At 35.4% G+C, this 24,235-nt stretch overlaps 1 long non-coding RNA gene across 1 annotated transcript; it reads left to right on the forward strand.

Moving 5' to 3' along the window:
- Positions 1-514: 514 nt before the first annotated feature.
- Positions 515-24,235, forward strand: LOC122198810. The gene is made up of 4 exons (XR_006193169.1): positions 515-696; positions 6,390-6,487; positions 9,979-10,166; positions 24,164-24,235. It is a non-coding gene; the product is annotated as an uncharacterized LOC122198810 (long non-coding RNA).

Consider the following 24,235-nt stretch of genomic DNA (forward strand, 5'->3'; position numbering starts at 1 on the left):
GATAGAATTCTTAACATCTTTGAACGAAGATATTGAAAGCAATTTGTTTTCACGATGGCACCAATTCTTCCCTGAACCATGGAGGGGCGGAACTGGGGATGCGCTTGCAACTGGTGGCTTTAGAGAAAAAAATTCAAATCCATAAAATTCCTCATGTGGATTTGACTAAATAGGTCTATTTTTTTTCTGAAATAATTAGAGGCTGATAAAGGTGCTAAATGTATAGCTAAGACATTAATCTGGCTTGACAGAAATAATGGTGTAACTTATAATACGTTGAAAGTTTCCATAGCAAATTGATCTTTTGATACCAATTGTTACGCATGAAAAGTGCATTAAACAGAAGTTTTTCTCTATTTGAATAAATTGGCTTGTATTCCATATTGCTTAAAATGAAGTTAAGGCATTATACAAAGGGATTGTTTAATTTATTTTTATTTTTATGTTTTTAAGTTTATGTGAGAGAGAGAGAGAGAGCAAGCATGAGCTGGGGAGGGGCAGAAAGAGAGGGAGAGAGAAAGAATCCCAAGCAGGCTCCGTGCTGCCTGCACAGAGCTGGACTGGGGCTGGATTCCCACCAATTGTGAGATCATAACCTGAGCCAAAATCAAGAGCCAGATGCTTAACAGACTGAACCACCCAAGCGCCCCACAAAAAGGTTGTTTTAAAATGGCTTAATTATGACTCCCGCTTCAGGTGAGCACCAGCTCCACTTTGGGTGAACCTCTCTTCTCTCGCTCTCTCTGCCCCTCGCTCACTTGCCCCCCACTCAGAAAAAACAAAAATCTTATTTATAATTAAAAACTGATATGATAGTTAAGATGGATTAAAAGGGTATACAAATGACTCAAAAAGCATAAAAATTTAATTGTATGTATCTATTACAAGTACAAATGAAGATATACAGCAGAAAGATTATTTAGAAACAGCGTGAAAGAGGCCATTTTTTGAGGATAAGATTGGTAACTTTTAGTTCATCTCCATTTTGTATGACTCTCTACTGGGAACAATTTATCAATATTACAATATATTTTTTAATCTTTCATTTAGGAAATTTTAGAAAATACTTAAGACACTAAGTAAACTAAACTGATGACTAAAAGATTTATAAATTAAATTATACACATAGTGAGAAGACGCTCATGAGTTCATATGTGAGCACTTTGAAGATGTTTAAAATTAAATAAGATCATGACAGAAAAAAAAAAAAAAAAAAAAAAAAAAAAGCATGGCTTCCCTGCCTGACAGCAGATTGGAACTACTGAGAGAATTTAGAATGGCAGCAACTTTCTAACGTTTGGAAGGATATTTAGTAGCTAAGATGCTCATGTCAAAATGAACTTCAGCAAAAAAAAACCCTATTTTTTTACAAAGATATTTGTTCCAATTGGCCATTTAGTACCACACTGGAGGACAGTTTTTAGAAATAAATTAACTGAAAACTTTGAATTATATGTGCTTTAAACTATCTAAGAATCGAAAATCATGATAGATCATATAAACCTAGCAGCCGGATTCCTGATAATAGAGTAAATGAGATGAAAGAAAATATGTCAAAAATTAATGGTGGAGGAGCTTAAACCACGACCCACTGAGTTATCATATACGAGAGAGTGAAACCCAGAGTGCATTAGGAAAGGAGTTAGTATAATGATTTTTTTTTAAGTTGTAACTGAACGGCAATTTCACACACACACAAAATATGATAAAGTACAGTCTGGGCTGGTTCAAAGGTAGTGTGTTATCTCGATTGATTTTTCAGTCAGTTACAGATTGAATTTTTTGTTCTACTCTTTCCACTCTCTCTGCCTTGGCTAGCCTTAAAAAAAACAAAAAAAACCCCCAAAAACATAAAGTGCCCTCTGAATTCATGTAGATGTTGATGCATTTAAAAATTAAATTAAATGGGGCTGCCTGGGTGAGTTGGGTAGGTGTCAGACTTCAGCTCAGGTCTTGGTCTAATAGGTTCACTGCTGATGGTGTGGAGCCTGCCTCGATTTCTCCATTTACCCGTCCCCATCTCTTTGCCTCTCACCCGCTCATGGTCTCTCTCTCAAAAATGAATAAACATTTAAAAAATGTAAATTCAATGTGTAGTTCCAAAAGTTATGGGATGTGTATTCTATGCATGATTTTATGTCTTCTTAAATTTTAACATATAAACAAACACATTCAAATTTAAAACAACAGAAAAGTAGAGAAATATGTAAAAAATCCCATGATGACACCACACAAACTCTATTCATATTTTAATGTTTTAATTTAATAAAAACATAAATGCATACTAAATGTAAATTTTAATATAAATGTCAAGTTACATTCAGGGGTTTATAAATATTTCCTTATTGTTGATATGTAGGTTGTAAAGTTACATTTACAAATGAAAAATCACCAAAGTAAATCTTATACTAGCTTGAGCAAAACCAAGAACCAGTTGGAACCCATTATTTGGCTAGAGTTGCATGAAGCTGGTTGTAGAAGCTCATCAAGTCTCTGTCTCTTTCTACCATTTGGCTTTACTTCTCTATGCGTGCTGGTTTCATTCAGTTGTCAATAATCACTTACTCCATGATGGCTATGGACATGATGAGCATTACATCTTCCCATCCAAGCAACCCAGTGGAAACAGGACTTCTCTATCCAAAGCCTGTATAACAGGGAAAGAACTCATATAGTTCTTGCTTGGAGCCCACCCATCACTGTATCTCGTGAACTGGACTAATAAGAATGATCAGTCCTGGGTTATAGTCTGTAATTGTGTGTGTGTGTGTGTGTGTGTGTATGTGTGTGTAGCATATTTTTGAAGAAATAGAATGGATACAGAATAATAAGATCAGGAAGATAAAAAAGGACTGCCCTCCAAAGTAGGTGGTTTCCAATTATTTATTTGTCTTTAATTACTCTTAATTCTAGCTTAATATTTAAAATGTTTAGATTTTAGACTTCTATAAAAAGAGCTAAGTTTTGGATTTTTCTTTTAGTTTACTATTTCTACTTTCTGTGTTGAAAAACAATGAATATTGAAGAATGATTTTTCTCTCATTTGGAAGCCAGGGATTAATTACTAGTAAACTACCTGGGCTCAAGATGTATTTTAGTAGATCTCTGATTTTTCTTGACACATTATCTCTCATTATTTTAAATTTTTGCACATCTAATTTTGAGAGTTTTACTTGACAAAGAAATCATTAACTTTGTTGGTATTTTCTGTTTAATTTTTATTGAATAAATTTGTTTCATTTTCATACAACCTTTTCCAAAATGTATTTGTTTGCTTTAGTTTTTTGATTTGCCTATGCTATGTCTACTTTTAAAAATACATATTAATCTATATACTAAACTAGCTGTCAAATTATAAATAAATTATTGTCTATAAATTTTCTAATATATATTTCAAATTTACTTTTTATGTGCCTACAACTGGTATTTTTAGATTTTTTTCTTTATGAAATAATGCATTAAATAATTACATATTTTCCTTCTCTCTTTGTTTCTTGCTCCTTGTTTCTATGTCTTTCTGCTTTATATATGCTTTGGGATTTTCTATATAGGCAATAATCGACTCTGTGAATAGAGACAGTTTTAGTTCATTCTTTCCAAATGGAATGACTTCTGACTTTCTTACCTTATTGCACTGAGTAGGATATTGAGTATGGTATTGAATAGAAGCAGTGAGAGTGAATATCTTTGCCTTGTTCCTGATATTAAAGGAAAGTATTTAACCATTTGCTTTAAGCACTTACCAGTTTATAAAAGCACACCTCTATTCCTAGTTTGCTAAATTATTTCATCATTTATGGCTATTGAACTTTGCCAAATGTTTTTCTGTATCTTTTGAGATGATTGTTTTTTCTTCTTTAGTCTGTTGATGTGGTGAATTACACTAATGGAGAATTGAATATTAAACTAGATTTGCATGTCTAGAATGAACTCCAGTTGGTTATAGTCTATTATACTTTTGACATATTGCTAAATTCTATTCGTTGGTATTTAATTGAGGAGGTTTATATCAATATTAATGAAGAATTGTGTTCTATAGTTTGTTTTGCTTTGTTTTGTTTTGTCTTGCTTTGTTTTGCAGTGTCTTTGCCTGCTTTTATTATCAGGATGACACTACCCTTATAAAATGAGTCAGGAGGGGTGCCTGGGTGGTAAAGCTTCTGACTTAAGCTCAGGTTATGATCTCACAGTTCATGGATTCTCGACTTCCGGCTCAGATCCTGGAGCCTGCTCTGGATTCCCTGTCTCCCTCTCTCTCTCTGCCTCTCCCCCGCTTGTGCTCTGTCTCTCTCAAAAATAAACATGAAAAAAAAATATGTTTAATTAAAAATTAAAAAAAAATAAAATAAGTTGAGAAAAGTCTCTTCCTCTGCTTTCGATAAATTTTTTTCAGGATTTTATTTCTCTCTTAAATATTTGATAAAATTTACCTGTAAAGACATTTGATCTTAAAATTTTCTTTGGGGAATATTAAAAAAAAACAACTTTTTTTTTCCTTTAAGTTTTATTTAAATTCCAGTTAGTTAACATACGTGTAATATTAGTTTCAGGTGTAGCAGTTAGTGATTCATTACTTACAATGTCCAGTACTCATCACAAGTGCCCTCCTTAATCCTCAGCACCCATTTAACCCATCCATCTGCCCACCTCCCCTCCAGTAACCCTCAGTTTTTTCTCTACAGTCAAGAGTCTGTTTCCTTTTTGCCTCTCTTTTTCCCCCTAAGTTCACCTGTTTTGTTTATGAAATTCCACATATGAATGAAATCATATGGTATTTGTCTTTTTCTGACTGGCTTATTTTCTTAGGATAATACTCACTAGCTCCATCCATGTTGTTGCAAATGGCAAGATTTCATTATTTTTTTTTTTTAATGACTGAGTTATATTCCATTGTATATATAAACCACCTCTTCTTTATCTATTCATTGGTTGATGGACATTTGGGATCTTTCCATAATTTGGCTATTGTTGATAATGTTGCTATAAACATCAGGTTGCTTGTATCCCTTCAAATCAGTATTTTCGTATCCTTTGGGTAAATATCTAGTAGCGCAATTTCTGGATCCTAGGCTAGTTCTATTTTTAACTTTTTGAAGAACCTCTGTACTATTTTCCAGAGTGGCTGCACCAGTGTGCATTCCCACCAACAGTGTAAGAGTGTTCCCCTTTCTCCTTTTTTCCACATCCTCACCAACACCTGTTGTAAAAGAAAAAGAAAAAAAAAGAAAAACAAACTTTTTTAAGAGAAGTTTTATGTTGACAATAAAATTCATAAGAAGGTACAGAGATTGCCAATACAGACTCTTACCATCCACATGTATAGTCTCTCTCATTATCAACATCCCCCTGAGAGTGGTACATTTGTTAGAATTAATGAACTTACATCGATACATTGTAGCCATCCATAGTTTATATTAGGGTTCACTCTTAGTGCTATACATCCTATGGGCTTGGACAAATGTGTAATGACACATATCCACCGTTACAGTATCATACAGAGTAGTGTTATTGCCCTAAACATACTCTAAGCTCTGTCTATTTATCCCTTCCCCCTCCTGGTAAGCACTCACCTTTTTATTGCTGGTAAGCACTCACCTTTTTATTGTCTCCATAGTTTTGCCTTTTTCAGAATTTCACCTAGTTGGAATCATACACCATGTAATCTTTTCAAATTGCCTTCTTTCATTTAGTAACATGCGCTTAAGATTCCCTCATATTTTTTTTCATGATCTGAGAGCTCATTTCTTTTTAGCCCTGAATAATATGTCATAGTATATTAATCTAGCCAACTATTAAAGGACATTTTAGTTACGTCCAAGACAATGGCAATTATGAATAAAGCTGTTATAAGCATCCATGTAAAGGTTTTTGTGCAGATTCTGTTGATCTATTTTCTAGCTCAGAGATTCTTTCCTCAGTCTTGTCCAGTCTACTAATAAGCCCATCAAAGACATTTGCCATTTCTGTTATAGTGTTTTTGATCTCTAGTATTTTTGTTGTTGTTGCTGTTCTTTCTTAGGGTATCCCTCTCTGTGCCTACACTGCCCATCGGTTCTTGCATGCTGTCTACTTTATCCATTACAGTCCTTACCATATTAATCATAGTTGTTTTAAAGTCCTGGTTTGATAATTCCAACATCCCTCCCATGTCTGGTTTTTGTCCTTTAGTATGCCTTGTAATTTTTTTCTTGATAGCTGTATATGATGTACACAATAAAAGAAACTGCTGTAAATAGGTCTTTAGTCATGTGGTGGTGAGTCATGTGTGGGGGGGGGGAGGGGTGACTGCTCTATAGTCCTATGATTATGTCTCAGTCTTTTAGTGAGCCTCTGTCTCCAAACTGTGAGCTTCACAAGTGTTTCTCAAGACTTTTTTTTCCTCCCCCTAGGTGGAACAAGATGGCTACAATAGGCTGGAGTTGGACATTTCCCCTCTCCCATATGGAAAGGTAGAACTAACCGGAGTTGGATATTTCCCTTATACCAGGTTAGTTAGACTCGGATAATATCTCAGCAGGTTAAGCTCTGACTAACTAGTTTCTTCTGAGAACAGGCCTTGTTAAGAAGAACTGAGTGCTCTGGTGTATTTCAAAAGGGTATTTTTTTTCTCCATTCTGCCAGATAAAGGAGGGGATTTTTCTCTGGTACTTACTGTGGAAATGTGGTTAGGCTCCTGGAGGTCAATATCACGAGGATTATGGGGTTCCTCATGACTGGGCCTCCTCTCAGAGTTATCTATACAAATACATTAGCAATTCATCAGTTTCAAGTTTTTCTACTTCAGGACTCATTCCCAAGGTAGCTTCCACTTTCGAATCCCTGTTCTAGTAAGCTGTAACTCCCTGTACGTGCCTGTCTGTCTCTCCAATCTTGGGGCAGTTGTTTATTCACCCAGTGTCCTTCTTATCTTATGGACCCAAGAAAAGTTGTCAATTTCCCAGTCGGTTTAGCTTTCTACTACTTGTTAGGATGTAATACTAACTTCTTACACCAAACTCACATCAAACCAGGAATAAAAGTGTGGAAAGATTTTTAAGCTAAAGATAATTTACAAACAGTTACAGGATCATTCAGGTTACTTCGTAATGAATGAATTTTTGGCCATTTGTTTTTTGAAGAACTAAAATTTATTTTCATGTAAGTTGTTGTGTTTAAAGACATAAAATCGGGGCGCCTGGGTGGCTCAGTCGGTTAAGCGTCCAACTTCAGCTCAGGTCAGGATCTCGCGGTCCGTGAGTTCGAGCCCCGCGTAGGGCTCTGGGCTGATGGCTCAGAGCTCAGAGCCTGGAGCCTGCTTCCGGTTCTGTGTCTCCCTCTCTCTCTGCCCCTCCCCCGTTCATGCTCTGTCTCTCTCTGTCTCAAAAATAAATAAACGTTTAAAAAAAAATTTAAAAAAAACCCCATAAAATCATTTTATAATAGTTTCTTACACTTTTAATATTCTTAGGTCTTATAATGTTGTCTCCTCTTTCATTAGTGTTGTTGGTAATTTGCTTCTTCTCTCCTTTTTTCTCGGAGAGATAGTCAGGCTAAATGTTTATCGATTTTATTGATCTTTTCAAAGAACCATCTTTTGAGTTCATTCATGTCTTATTGTTTATTTTAAAATTGATTTATTTCTGCTCTTATGATAATCATCTCATTTCCTCTGCTCATTTTGCATTAATTGACTCTTATATTTGTTTCTTAAAATCAGATTATAAATCATTGACTTAAGACAATTTTTCTTTCCTAATATGTGTCATTGCCATAAATTTTCCTTTATGTATTTCTTTACTAGAACATCACAATTTTGATATATAGTGTCTTATTGTCATTCAGTACAAATGATGTTCAGTTTTCTCTTCATACTTGCTCATTAGCCCATGGAATAAATAGGAGTGTGCTCTTTTATTTACAAATATTTGAGGATGTTTCAGATATCATGATTATTGATGTATAATTTAATTCCACTTTAGTTAGTGAGCTTATTTGGTTTGATGTATATTGTTTTACTTTGTAGAGGTTTAGTTATTTTAAGCCTAGAATGAGACTTGCCTTAGTCAACGTTTCATATCCAGAACACATGTTATTTTTCAATGCATATGGAACATTCACTATGGTAAAACATACCCTGGACCTCATCTTGGCTGTCAGTTTTAGAGTTGAGTCAATCTGATTTAGAGTTGAGCTGGGTTTGAGTTTTCTTGTTGTTATGGTTACTTTCAGGTTACCATTGGCTTCGGAATCCTCTAGAATTTCTCTTACTTGTGTGCTTGGCCAGAAAGTTTTCCTCAAAGTCACCTTCACTCTCAGCTTTAGGTTTTCTCTTTGTTAGTGTGCATCACAGCAGATTTGCCTATATTCCTGTCCTTCCTTAAGCAATTGACTGCTATCGCGTGCCACTTGGTGCTTGCTACATTTTGAAGATGGCCAGGGACTTTTCATTGCCCCCCAGCGTCAATGTTAGGTATGCCTTGTGTTCTTGTGTATCAGGGTATGAAATGTTTCTCACTAAAGGGTTGAGGATAATTTCTCGATGACCCTATTGCTTCGCCAGTTTTTGTAAGTCTGTAAAGTGGTTTGCCTTAAAATTTCATTGATCCTATGAATTCAGGAAAAGTAATGATTTTATAAATTATAATGACTGTCTTCCCTTTTTTAGGGTGGGAGTTACATTATTTCCAGCTTTCCTCATCTTAAGCTGAAGCCAGACGTCTATCCGTTTCTTTTAAATTAAAAATAATACTTTTATGTATTTCCCTCTGAGTCTATGCTTGACCATATATCATCAATTTTTATGTAAAATATAATTGCAATCATTTTTAAGTTCATGAGTCATAGTACATTTTAAAATTTAATTTCTGTTAATAGCACAAAACCTAGATATCATGTTTTTCTTTTTTTCATTTCTGAGAGTATGACTAAATTCTGCTATTCATTTATAACTTTATTATATTATAATCAGAAGCTGTGATACTTACAATATTTGCTATTTGACTCGGAATATTACCAAGTTTTAGTGCTCTTTTACTAATTAATGAGAATTTAGATGCCCAAAGGATTTGATTTTCAAATGGCCCTGAAAAGTTAACTGAAACTCAGTTTCAAAAATAGTGCTAAAACTAATTATCACTATTGTATTCAAAAGCTTAGTTGTAGAGTGAAGTCACAGTAAGTATTGAGGTTTGGGGGAAAAGAAGATTAATACTCTATTCTAGAACGTACAGAGTTCATATACTAATGTGACCTATATTCACAGATGTTTAATGTAAATTGCATACACTGTTGATTATTATTGAAGCAGCTGTTACCTAAAGCCCTTAAGATGCTTATCCAGCTAAACCAGTGTGTAATTGGACATTTTGAGAGTTCAATTTTATTGCTGTGCCTTAAATTTATCTACATTAAAATTTACACATTAAATTTGATCCTTATTTAACCCTGTCAAGGTCTTTTTGGACACAAATACTGTCATCCAGAATAGTATCTATTCCTTCCAGATTCATGTCATTTTCTATTTGGATAACCATGCTTTTATACAAGTCATTTATAAATGGTGATGTGTTACATATAACCTGATCGAGAAGAAAGCCTTATGTTATACCACTGTAAAGGTCTCTTCGGTTGGCAATATGTTTGGATAAGGCCATTTATTTTATTACAAATCTGTCTAACCATTGCTTCTACCCACAGCTACATACTGTTGTCTTCTCCACACATATCACAGAAATTATCTAGTTTAATGTCATCTTGAAATTCAGATATGTCTCATCTATTTCAGGATTCACTTAATGACTTATTCTGGAATTATGTCTGTATGTCTGTATTTGGAGGAAAATACTGTAATAAACGGACTGCAAGAGATGGCTGAATTCACCACTTCTCCCTCAAGGCATACTTTTGCATTGTAACTTTACTACTTCTTCAGTTGAGAGGTGGACTCTGTTTCCCCCTCGCTGAATCTGGGCTAACCCTGTGACTCTCTTTGGCCAATAGAGTATGATGGAAGTATCGATATGACAGACACACACCTAGAGTTCAAGAAGATTTAAGCATTTCCACTGTTTCAGGAAAATATGCACCATCATGACAACACATCCAGAATAACTATTTATAAGTTGATGAAGACCAAATGGAGGACAACAGAGGTGCTCGGCAGAGACCAACTAGCTGAACACAGACAGGTGAGTCACCCCAAAGAAAATCAAAGAGTCTGGACCACATTATCCACTTCCCATGGACTCATGAAAAGTAATATATGTTAACCAAAGCAGTCTATAGATTCAGTGCAAACCCTATCAAATATCCAATTGTGTTTTTCATAAAAATATTTTTTAAATCTTAAAATTCAAATTGAACCACAAAAGACCCCAAATAGGTAAAACAATCTTAAGCAAAAAGAAGACTGTTGGAGGCATCACACTATCTGATTTCAAAATACACTACAAAGCTGTAGTAATCAAAATAACAGTGGTGCCCACACAAAAACAGGCATATAAACCAATGGAACAAAATAGAGAGTCCAGAAATAAATCCATGCGCTTACAGTCAATTAATCTTTGACAAAGGTGGCCAGTATGTACAATGAGAAAAGACAATTTCTTTGAAAAATGGTGGTAAGAAAACTCGATATCCATATGCAAAGGAATGAAATTGGACCCTTTTGTCACACCTTATACAAAAATCAACTCAAAATAGATTAACAACTTAAACATAAAGCCTGAAACTGTAAAACTACTAGAATTAAACATAGGGAAAAAGCTTCTTGACATGGGTCTGGGCAATACATTTTTGGATATGGTCCCCAAAGTATAAGCAACAAAAGCAAAAGTAAAGCATCAACAAAGCAAAAGCATTGCATCAAACTTAAAAGCTTCTGCCCAGCAAAGGAAACAATCAACAGAATGAAGAGACAATCTGCAAAATGGGAGAAAATACTTGCAAACAATACATCTGATAAGGAGTTAATATCCAAAATATATAAGAAACTCAAACATAATAACAAGAAAATAAATAACTCATTAAACAATTGGTACAGGACCTGAATAGACATTAAAAAAAAAAAAGACATACAAAGGGGTAACAGGTACATGAAAGAATGCTCAACATGACTAATCATCAGGGCAATGCAAATAAAAAGCATTATAAGATATTACATCACACCTGTTAGAATTGTCAAAAAGATAAAAGATAAATGTTGGGAAAGATGTGGAAAAAGAAAACACTTGTACACTGTTGGTGGGTATGTAAATCGGTACAGCCATGGTGGAAAAGAGTGTGGAGCTTCCTCAAAAAATTAAAAACAGATCTACTGTGTGATTCAGCAATTCCATTTCTGGTTATATACCTAAAAGGAAATGAAATCAGTATCTCAAAGGATATCTGGACTCCATTGTTCCTTGCAGCATTATTCACAATAGTTAAGATATGTAGTCAACCTCAGTGTCCATCGATGGATTAATGGAAAATTTATAAAACAAACAAACAAACAAAAAGAAGGAAAAACTGTCATAGATGAACTGGAGGACATTGCGCTAAATGAAATAAGCTAGAAACAGAAAGGCAAATACAGCATTATCTCACTTATATGTGAAATCTGAAAAAGTCAAACTCATAGAAGCACAGAGTAGAATGGTGGTTGCCTTGGGCTGGAGGGTGGTGGAAACAGGGAGATGTTGGTCAAAGGATACAAAGTTTAAGATATGCAGGATGAATAATATCTGGCGCTCTAATATATAGTATGCTGTTTATAGTTAATATTACTATGTTGTATACTTGAAATCTGCTAAAAGTAGATCTTAAATGTTCTCACCAGACCCATACACAAAATATGTGAGGTCATGGATATGTTCATTAGGTTGATGGGGTAATCATTTCTCAATGCAATGCATATCAAAGCATCATACACACACACACACACACACACTCAAATCACAATGTACAACATAAATATACACAATTTTGTTTGTTTATTATTCTTTAATAAAGCTAGAAAAATATAAAATTTTGTTGTATTAAGCCACATAGCGGGGCACATTTGGTCATTAATATGCACTAAAACTCTAGATTGTCTCATTGCTGCCTCAAAAAGAATATAAACCTTGGCTTTAAGATGATTGTGCAGATAGAGAAGAGCTCAGTTGCCCTGGGAAATAAGAGGACATAACACAGGAGTCATCCATTCTTGTGAACCTGAGAAATTGGGGCAAGAGGATTGGCGGAATCGGGTAATTCTATGTAGATGACAGTGTGCCAAACTAATAGAGGTTTTGATCAGCCTAATATCTCTTTTGCATGAAGCTGGAATTTATACTCTGTTTTCTTTTGTTGGGTCAATGCATGAAGTGAGAAAAAGAATAGAAGTTTGAGTGTTTTCCAAAATAATTGTGAAAATTCTGAATGTTTTAGATGACTGAATGCTTGTGTGTTTGGGCATGGAGCTATCACTTGTATTATACCCCATATAATAATTAGCTTATTAAACACTACTAGGGTATCCTCTTGAAACGTTTCAATACTACTTTCCCAATTAGCAAATAAAAAGTCCCAGAGGAAATAAACCACATTTCTTAGATATTTAAATTGACTACAATCAGTAAAATCCTAAATATGGTTACAAAATAATGGCTTTATGTAACCTTCCCTATAGTACAGCAAATAATATTTAAAAATTAAATAAAGCATCGATAATTATTGAAAGAGTCTGAACTTCTTGTTATATCGATATAACTTTATAAAATAGTGTCCAGAAACTATGGAAGCTGGATCCAGTGATTTATTCCATATGCCCTCCAAGTAATTCTGATAATGCTTCATATTTGAAAATCACTAATTTATGGTACCTTCTGTCACCAGTAATATATGTGTTTTCTCTTTCTCTTTGTTCACACCCAAACTCTACCATATATATTTGGTTTACAGGAAAATTGATCAGAAAGTATAGAAAGTTCCCACATACCTTCTGAACCCTCTATGATTAGTCTTTGGAAAGAACCAAAATGTTTGCTAAAGTAGGTTTTGGGTCTGAAACAAATGCATAATAAACATCATCTACGTTATCATGAGAGTTAGCTATCTCTAGTATATTTTTCCTTGTTATTTTTCCTTGTTTATTTTATCAAAGGCTATGGGTAGAGTTCAATACACAGTTTCTCCTATTTCTGTAATCTAGAAGGGGAAATTATCTGAATGTATGTTTGTCAAGCATTTGCCCACAATCTTCCTGTTTTTATTTATTTTGAGTGTATAACTATATGGTATATTGGAAAGAAAAGTTTCTTAGGACATATTTTCACTTATAGGACCTAATACCTGCATTACCTGATAAAAAAAAGGGAGCATTATTAGCCAGATTTAACTGAGACGTACATAATATTTAGTAGGCTGTACTTCTACTTATGGCTATTTTTGAAAATGGCTGATAAGAGTCAGCTATGTGCTACTTTAAGATGTGACAGGAACTGTATAAAATGATGACTCAAAAATTACCTTCTGACCGAGTGTTTCCTCATGTACCAAACAGAGTCCAAGTAAGTCATTCAAAGTTACTGCTAAACTGCAAATCGAAGCTGCATAGTAAATAGGAATAGGAAATCTCGTAGGTCAGTGTAACTGGAGATTAAGAAATGTATACTCTCTTTGAAGGAGATTTGTCATTTCAAAACATGACTGCAAAATGTCTCCTTCATGTTCATGTAAGCTTGATTTTAAGTACTTTCAAATTTTGTACACTGTGCAAATCAACTTAGGAAATGGATACCCAGAATCCTATACTTCTATATTCTAAAAATATGTCTGCCTTTGTGCCAGTGAAAGCAAAAGTATTTAGCTGAAGCCGCAATTTCAAATTATTACTAAATTCATATCTCTTTCTGCAGATGTACTTTTTATTATATATAAGTATATTATTATATAGAAGTATTATAGTATAAGTATTATATGTATCATCTATAAGATATGATATCCATACAGGAAGATATTTGAATGTAGTCATAATGATAAGTATATATTCATATTTTATTTACATATATACACATTTATACATGTTACATATTATATATACATATATCCACACTACATATATTCATTCTTTGTAAATTTTTTATTTAACTAAAAACAATTAGGGAATTTTTAAAATTAATATTGATTTTTACTAGTTTTTAAATGTTTGTTTATTTTGATAGAGAAGAGTGTGTGTGTGCAAAAGTGGGGGGGGGGGCAGAGAGGGAGGGAGGAAGAGAGAGAATCCCAAGTAGGCACCACGCCCAGCACCAAGTCTCACGGTGAGTGAAATCAAGAGTTGGACTCTTAACTGACTGAGCGCCTCAGGCGCCCCTGATTTTTATTACTTCTTTAAAAATTTTAGGTCATGATTTCCTTAATTGTGTTCATGGAATCCTTTGACCGTATTTTGATGGAACGTATAATAATGTAGAGTATTTAGCTATTCTGTACAAGAACAGAAGATTTAAAGCTCTTTAGATCCGTTCCTATTTCCTACAAATGCTATATGTTCTCTTACATCTTTATTCTCGTCAATAGATGAGGTATAAGGTTGTTTTAAACTTTTTGATGCACGAGGTTCTGCCATCAATTTTCTGTTGGCGCTAATCTTCGTATCTGCCCTTCCTTACTCGTCTTTCTAGCACAAGACACTAGAACTGGAAAATTTCTCTCCCAGACTCGCTTGTCAGCTGGTTTCCATGCAGGTTCTGCCAAAGGGATGAACTGTCTAGAGATTAGAAGGCAAGGTGAAGGTGAAAAGTAGTTTGTTTCTGGTTCTTGCCGTGGCTGCAAGGAAACTGCCAGTAGCAGCCGGTGTCGGCCCCTGCATTTTGGCAGCTAGGGGCCTCACGGCTGCTTTGGTAAAAGCTCCTTTCTCACGTGTGCTCTTCCAGCCCTTCCAATACCTTTAAAATCACCTCTTTTTATGAGCTCTTTTCTCGGCTTGAAATATCTAAAACAGTTTCTCTTTTCTGGATTGAAAAATGAGCTAAACGCGAGAAAAACTTGGCTTATTCATTGGGACGATTAGAAGACAAGACTAGTGAGTGTATACAGACCTCACACCATGTCCGATGTGACTTGACAATAGCCTGTTAGTTTTCAGGATGTAATTTAGAGCAAGTATCAGTTGTGAAGAGAATTAGCTGAGATTTGCTAGAACCTCATCTATTCTTCATAGATACCTAGGGAGACTGCAGTATTGGGAATAAATTTTTAAAAAGAGACTTTTATTTCAAAATAGCTGTCTTAAAATGTGTGTGTGTCCATGCATCATGTGTGTGTGTGTGTGTGTGTGTGTGTGTGTGTGTGTGTTCTACAGCTACTCTGAGTCACTTCTTAACAGGTTATCTGTTTACTGTGTTAAATATGCATCGATACTTAAACTGTAGACTTAGAGCCAGAATATTTTGGTTTAAGCCTGGGAATTTCTTCTGACCAACTATAGGCATGTCTGTGACACCAGAAATTGCAGCAAAGAAAGTTGCTCCTGAATAAAACAGTGACTCTGTTCACAGCCTCTATGAACATATTGACTATTTTCCTCTGTATGTGAAGCTGTGAAGTCAAGAAATGGCTGGGGAGCAGGGTGAGAGATCCAAGAAACATACAACGGGAAAAAACAGGAAACGGAGTCAAGAGTCATGAGTTGGCAGTTGCTACATGTTCACATCATTTGCTCCGCTGGTTTAGAGACACTCCTCCTTGCTTCTCTTCCTGTGGGCAGTGACTGTCATACGTGCCAATGGATTTGTGCAACAGGACCAGGAATAGAGAAACGTTTTTTAGAAACTTTATTGCATAACAGAATCCACTGGAAAGCTTATTAATACATTGGTTTAAGTGCACCACCCTCAGATTTATATTCGCTAGATCAAGATATCACCCAGGTCTCTAACTTTTTCAAGTGTTCCAGAATGTTCTGATGTAGGGGTCTGCCCTAAAGCAGCATTTTGCAGAACTGCTTCTGGATCAATTTCATTGAAATTTCCTTTTTCACTTGTGTAAATTCCCAATTTCGGAGCCCAATCCCAGATCATTCAATTAGAGTCTCTAAATGGTGGATCTCAGGATGTGCAATTCACCGAGTAACTCAAAGGCTTCTTATTCATCCTTACTTTTGGCACCCAGGCCTAGTGGGCAAGGTTGGTTCAAGGGCAAGCTCTGCACCTGCTAGCTCTATCCCTGACTCTCATACACTTTGCATCTAATTTAACTGCATTCCTAAAATAAATTCTATCTCTGGTTTGAATTAAAATTAGAGACAATGAAGTTTAAGAAGCAAATACCTGGCAAAGTTCACTAAGAAGTAAATCATGATGATTTTTCTAAGCTCTACGGAGCTGAATCCTGGATCCTTCTTAGCTTTCTCTGTAGCCACTTCTAAGTTTGGTGTTGTTCTTCCATTTCTCATGGGGTGCTTTTCAATATTCGTCTTTTTAAAAATGTATTTATTTATTGGGGGGGGGGGAGACTGCACACATGGGGGAAGGGCAGAGAGAGAGGGAGAGAGAGAGAATCTGAAGCAGGTTCTGTGCTGTCAGCACAAGCCCGACGCAGGGCTCCGTTCCAAGAACTGTAAGATCATGACTTACGCTGAAACCGAGAGTCAGATGCTTAACCAACTTAGCCACCAGGCACCCCACAATATTTATTTTACTTGACAGCATTTGTCACTTTTGGGTTTTGAACTTGTGCAGTTCCCTCAACTTAGAATGCTCTCACTGAGTCACTTACCTGGTCCACATCTACTTATCCTCCTGAGTTCATCTTCAACACCACCATCTCTGGGAAATATGTTCTGGTCTCTCATGTCCATATTATTCACTGCCCTTTATATTGTGCCCAGGACCCTTCCTATCATATATACCACACATTATTCTAAGTGTCCGTTTGTTTGTCTTAGATTCCCCTTAGATCAGAGTTGTCAAACTTTTTCCGTAAAGTACCAGACAGTAATTATTGCAGGTTTTGCGTCATGAGGTTTCCGTCGCAGTTACTCAATTCTGTAATTGTAGTGTGAAAGCAGCAATAGAGAATAAAAATGACTGTTTCAATAAAATTTTATTTACCCAGTGGGGAGATTTGCCCCATGGGTTTTAGTTTGCTGACCCCTGCACCAGACTGTTAGCTAAACATGTCCATTCGTATTCATCACTGTAGCCTCAAATAGAGCAGCCCCTGGCCAATGGTAAACATATTATACAGATTGGTTGAATTTAATCTGTACTGGGTATGGAATTTGGTTCAGCTGAGAATAAACAAACAAGTAAACAATAAGTAATCAGTGGTTTAAATAAGATAGAAGCGTATTGCTCTATCACTTAAGGGTTTTCTGGTGGTAGGCAATCAAAGTTGGTATGGCAGCTTCACTGTTCTCACTCAGTGCTTTGAGTCACTGGTTCCCATTTTTTGTATAGACTCCATCATCTTCAACCTGTGCCTCCCATTTTCGAAGGGACTTCATTTGTGCATGCGTGAAGAAGGGAGGAAGGTCATTTAAGGAGACCTCCGGGAAGTCTGACGTATGTTCACTTACATGAAATTGTCCAGAGATTTAGTCACATTTAGCTACAAGAGAGGATGGGAAACGTGGTTGTGTAGTAAGGAGTACTACAATCAGCTAAAAACTGGAGTCTCATTGCAGAGGTAAAAAGGGAAAATGGATGTTGGCATTTAACATGCATGTTAATGACTGTTATTATTAGGCGTGGGTTAGTATTTTGTTCCAATGCTATACCTATATGTCAGGAAAGAAAGCCCAAGGATCATTTGCCTGGAATGGCTGAAAAGTGGCAGTGGGAAAGAGCAAATGCCCTCCGTAATGTTCCTTCCCATCTTATGTTATATTAGTTCATAAACATAGAAAAATAACTGAAGCAAGTTTCAAAACTTTGATTTTTGAGTGACATCAGAAGTTCACAAGTAAGTGGCCTTTCTAACAATTTCATTTCATGATTAATGTGCTTACATTTATTCTAATCTCTCCTTCGACACTTCAGAAAGGCAAGTAATGTTTGTGTTCAGCCAGCTCCACCCACAATTTCTACAACTGTTTTTGTGCATGAAAGGCAGCTTGAAACATGCATAATTACAAATGTTTACATCTGTTTCCAATCTCTAGGCCAGAGCACAGAATCACTCTTGTACCAAGGCTTACACAGTGGTCCCATTTGTTTATTTATGTTTTGGTTCTTGAATTATATGTAAACATGCACAATGACAACAATGTTATAATATCAGACATCTGTCAGATGATGAGGTTAGTACACAGGAAGAGATTTGGTCTTTATGAAGAATACATATTTAACCTTCACCAGAAAAGTTCTGGGGTTCCCCAAAAAATAGAAAACTTCTTAAAAATAGAAACCTTTTAAACCCAATTGGCTTTTTTAATAAGTTCCTTTTCTTTTCCTGTACAGCTTTGTGTTTTTTCCCTTTATTATTGTATTTGGAAAAAACGGGACTTTTTTCTTTCTTTTCTCTGTGTCTACCTATCAACATACCTTCCTATGCATCTATGTGTGTACATTTGGACTTTACTCAATAATCATGAATCCGCCTTACTTTAGGCAGTATTTCAATACTCAAATTTTATATATTGTAATCCTTTTATTTGAAAAGAAAAACATTTAAGAAACATTTATTTAAAAAGAGAAACATTGTCTCTTAGATCACCATTTTTACCATAATAACCTTGCTTAATTATAGGAAGCTATGACTTGGAATGACTTGGAATGTTGGTCTTTATTTATTATTTCACTCATCCTTTTTTTGACATTAGTGTATCACAAAGAAAATATCTATTTTGTAATCTGTATCATTGGATTTATTTTTATTCCTCTTCTATACTCTAACATTTGGTCCTGTAACTTTAGTGTACAGAATAATCACACACAGATGATCACATACAGATCTTGTAAAAATACAGATTCCTGGCCTGTCTGCTAAGAAATCTGAATTTTTAAATATCAGTGGTCTGTAGTCCATGCTTTCAGGATACTGGGTCAAGTATGTATTAAGTACGTTTGCCTAACTGTTCATATCATTTTCTTTATGTAATACATGGTGTGTGTGTGTGTGTGTGTGTGTGTGTGTGTGTGTGTTTCTGTTTTAGTGGTTTTGGGGGTATTTTTTCCCTTCTTTCCACATTAGCATCTTTAATTTCTTGGGCTGCTGCTCTGAAGCATCTCCTCTCCACTCTCTGCCCCCTTCTAACCCTGGACTAACCAATTTATATGAGGCACTTTTAGTACTAAAGTTCTTCCAGCAAAGCTGCACTGTGTATCAGTACTTTTGAAGCAGTTTGTTATAAAATATTTCTCAATCATAAGCTGTTTTAGTTTTTTTTTTTCTTCTTTCAAATTACATGGATTTTTTTTAAGTATTAAAATTTGAACAGTAGGCCTCTTTGGGGGATTAGTTGTTTAGTCGTTACAGAATTTCTAGCAGTTGGAGGATGTTGGGGATTAATCCAGTGCATGCAATTAAAGCTGGATAAATGTTAGGAGATGGATCCACCTGGTAGTATATTTTCATTAGCATCAGTAATGGAAAAGGATTATAAGAATTGGCCCTCGTCAACTTTAGGAATCTATTCAGACAAATGGTACAGTATAGAGTAATGAAATTTTTCAGTGGATAGGCAAACAATGGGAAACTAAGACACCATTGTCTTCTGATGTGTCAGGGCACAAGAGTAGGCTATGTTCCAATTCTTGTAGGAAATGAAATATCTAGAACCAAGCTCATACTGGGAATATTAGGCCAACAACTCGGAATAAAGACAAAGCAATGATTTTCCTTAATTGACTTAGGAGAACATACTCTGAAACTTTTTAACTCAATTATTACAACACTGTTTTTATAATTTAACTATCAAATAGGGCTTCCAGATATCTTCAACAATAATAGCAGGCATATTAAATTTTAAAAATTCCTATGGCCTTGCATGTGCATGCATAATCAATTTGAGATGATTATTGATGACTGATCATTAGTTAGCATGCTGTTTGGTATTATATTCTATACATCTATTTTAAGAATTTTTTTATTCAAAGTAAGGTGGATTTTAAAAATACACATAAGGTTTGGTTCTTACTGATTTCTTGTTAATCTGTATCATTTGTCAGTCCATGTATTCCCCACCCCTTTATTACTTTTCAATATATACATGAAAAAGGAACGAAGACAAAGTAATTATCCACTTTTAATGAATTTGAGGGAAAATTCCATTTATGAAGGGATGTTATTCATTTAAGGTAAATGACATGCTGTCTGGATTGATGTCTTCATCATAAAGCAAGTACAAGTGGAACTATTTTTCCAGAAGGCTAAATTCCAGAATTGAATTACCTCTTAAAGAAAGGAGTGCCACAATCAGCCAAATCAAAGTGCTCAGAATGATTTTGTAGTATTCTAAAGGAAATTACTTCTGTAGATATGATAAAAGCATACTCTGTGCTTCAAAGGTAAGCATAAATGCTACGAAACCTATAAAACCAGATGCCAGTGAGATGAGAACACACCATTCAGAAGAAGAGAAACTGTCAGGCAAGATATGTTCTATCAGGTTTCCTCCCCTGTGGAAAAATAAAAAAAAAAATTAAAAAAGAAGTTTACATTATCTTCTTCAAAGGAAATCAGTTCATTTTTTACCTTTACCCACTCCTTCAGGATCATCCTTCACGATTAATTATTTGCCTTGGTATTTTCCCTCTTCATTAAACCTTTCTTCCTTAGAGACAAAAGTTAACCTTTCCACAGTGAAACCTATTTTCTGCACATTTTGTTTGCTGTCTTCAAGGTGCCATCAAATAACCTGTCCTTCTTCAAGTATTAATAGCTTGAGAACTAGTTTATGCTTAGTTTTTATTTCTCCATAGTCATTATGTGATTTATCACTGTGTGTTGTCTTCAACAGTTAGCCAAAACTTCTTTTAAATCAGTGTCACCCAATTTCCAAGTTCAGCAACCTTGTCTGAGTCCTTCCTCCCCTTGATTTTTGTGTCATCCAAACATGGATGCCACCCCTTACAGATTTATTCTCTTTGGCTTCGGGAGTTCTCTCCCTGTATCTGACTTCTTAGGTTTATGCTCCCTTCCTTACTCTCCAAATACACTTGATCTCTAGCTATCTTACCTGGGTCTTTCATGTTCTCCTTTCCACATTCGTGGTGACAACTAACACCTCTTTGGGGTTGAACCATAATCTGTGTATGCAGTTCAAATCTCAGTGAGCCCTGGTCTCATATTTTCATCGGTATTCTAGACATATTCCCTCAGAGTCTATGTAGGAGAACAAATTCAAGGTATACAAAATTGAACTTTGTATACTTTTTGTAAATTTGCCACATACATTACCATATTAATGGCTCAAAAAAGTCCTACACACACATATAAAATCTGCACCTAAAGTTTTCCCAATTATGTATGAAACTAGATTGTTTCATCCACACAACATATTTTATTAGTTTTAGAGTTTTATTGGTTCTTCTGTTGGAATTCAACTTTGACAATTTTCTGTGTTTATAATACTTTCATCTATCACTATCATCTTTCCTATATATACATATATATCTTATTTCCCTTATCAAATTGAAAGTTCATGAAGGAGAAATCAATTTCTGTTTCTTCTAAATTTCCTAGCCCAAAGCCTGACACACTTAGGATTTACCACTCTTCAGGTAGCAAATGAGTTCTTGTCTTAACATAAATTGGATACGTAGAATTTATATTTGGAATAAAAAATATAAGTCACCTCCTTGTCTTTTTCCCTGCAACTTAAAACTAGAAAAAGTCTTCATCACTATCCTAATTTCTCATCACACTAACCACAGTCATCTCAAAGCCCCTTTTATGAAACCAGAATCTTGGCTTCATTTATGACTGGGTCAGTTCAGCACCATGAAAGAGTGTGGAGGCACAAGTGTGCCTATATTCAGACAATCAGAGACAAACATTTCATTTTTATTATGGGTTTAGATTGTTCTGTTTCAAGAAATCTGTATTTCCATCCATTAGAAAGAAAGTAAATAGATACACTTTAAAACTCACCCCAGTGGGTTTATTGCAGTAGAGACATGATTTAGAGAGCCTAGGCTCTACTGGTCTTAAACCTCTTAATTTGCTCTCCCTGTACTATTCCGTAGGGCCTGAATCAGCAACCAGTCCTAATTGTTCTACTGAAGACTTTCTGGGTGTTACTTGAGACCAACTGACTTAGATTTGGAGTGTCCTCATGGCATAAATGCAAACAGAAAAGAATCATGTTAGAAATTAGGGGTGCTTCCATAAGGAGATCCCCATATGAATATTTGTCTTCTTGCATACTTTCCTCTCCCTGGTATGAGATATATAATGCAACTGGCATGAATATATTAATTTAAACTACTTTATATATCTTTACACACAAATTTCACTTATTTCTTATATCACTTTCAATCAAAGGAGTAGCAACTACATTTTGCTCCTCAAAAATGTGCTTGATTCACATTTCTGGAATCTAAATTCTTACCTGCTAAGTACCCAGAGCAAAATCTGTAGTCCTAACTATCATAACAACTGTCAATGATTAGCCACGTTAGCAGACAAACATTATTAGCTCTGTCTGGATATGTGGGATACTGTGCTAAACAATTTTTTTTACTTTGAAAACATGAATAAACTTTAATAGATTTTGTCAGCCATTGGCACATCTTGGCCTTTGATAGCTGTCACTGTGATAAAATTTGAGAAATTTTCCTTAGCCTATAGCCAAGCTTTCCTTTTTTTAAAAAAAAATTTCCCAAGTGTAGATATATCTTCCTTAGAAAATATTCCCAATTTCTTATAAATCATCCTCTTAATCACGGGTAGAGAGAATTTCATAGTTTTTCCCAAGTTTGTAACTCAGTTCTCAGACCTGGTGCCCTGGGGATAAACTGATGACATGGGAACCTAGAGAATGATACCATCATGTCCTTATTCTCTAGGAAAAGTTTCTCTAGTTTTACATAATGAGATTTGAAATGGCTCTTAAAAGCCATTCATCCCTTTCTCTTTAGTCATCTAAATACTGCGGGTAATTAGTATGTTCAGCTATTTACTGACCTTGCTGTATGTTCCAGGGCTTTATAACATTCTAATGAAAACTTAAAGGCTTATTCTCATCCTGGTATAATGATATTTGCAAACCAGTGCTGATTCTTGAAAGTCCATATTATATTCATCAAATTGCTGAGAGTCTTGCCCATTGTTTCACAATTGTTTGATTCCATTTTTAAAAATTATAATTTGTTTGGTATTCATATGCACCATATGAATTCTTAGCCACCGCTTCAGGAAAATCTAATCAGTTTTGAATGTTTCCAAATATAACCAGTATAAACTGTTCCATGACACGAGGATATAAAAAAACACATGACTCAAGGTAAGGAGAGAGCTTTAAAATCAGAGTAAATATCCCTAAGGCCCCACTTCCTGACTAAAAGAACTCACCACGCCAGTTATTTTCACTTAATATCTCCAAGAAGAGTCCTGGGGACTCAGAGGGGCTCCCTGGACCGGAAAGTCCACACTGCTGTTTCCTCTTGCCTTGGATTCAGGCAGAAGATGATAGCCTAGTGAGAAGCTGGGCTCAGGATTTCAAGGTGGGACCTGCCTGCTGGCAAAGGCAGCTATGGCCCAAGGCAGAGTTAGAGTGAAGGGAAAGAGCACCTGGTATTGGGAATACATACTGCAATTTAGGGAAACAGTATCCAATAGGAATAGAGAATGTCTATCCTGTAAGTGTAGAAAAGAAATCGAGTCCTGGGGTCTTGCTACAGGCATTTCTGTAATAGAATCAGCAAAATATAATCTAAAACGGCTAAAACTAATAGCACAAAAAATATTACTTTGAAGGAGATCACCCTCATCCAAAACTGCCACTTAAAGACCTGGAAAAATGTCTCCTCCAAACTAGCTGATAGACTGACCTCAATATCTGTATTATCAGAACTTTATCGATGGTGCTTCAAACAAAGAACAAAATTAACAAAATAAAACAAAAACAAAACTAATAGCCTCAGGTCAACAGACACTTGAAAATGGTGAGTGGCATTGCTCAAGGTCTCCATGTCCACTGAGAAACGAATGCTTTATATTCTTTTTTAGGCTGAAAACTCTTCAGTTAATACATTTAACTCTTGCTTCTTAGGATCCTGTCTAGTCTGGAGATGTCTGTAGCAGCACCCTCCGTCTTTACAAAACCCTGCGGGTGAACCCCTAT

This window comes from Panthera leo, chromosome C2, assembly GCF_018350215.1.
Source record: "Panthera leo isolate Ple1 chromosome C2, P.leo_Ple1_pat1.1, whole genome shotgun sequence".
In the NCBI taxonomy this organism is placed as follows: domain Eukaryota; kingdom Metazoa; phylum Chordata; class Mammalia; order Carnivora; family Felidae; genus Panthera; species Panthera leo.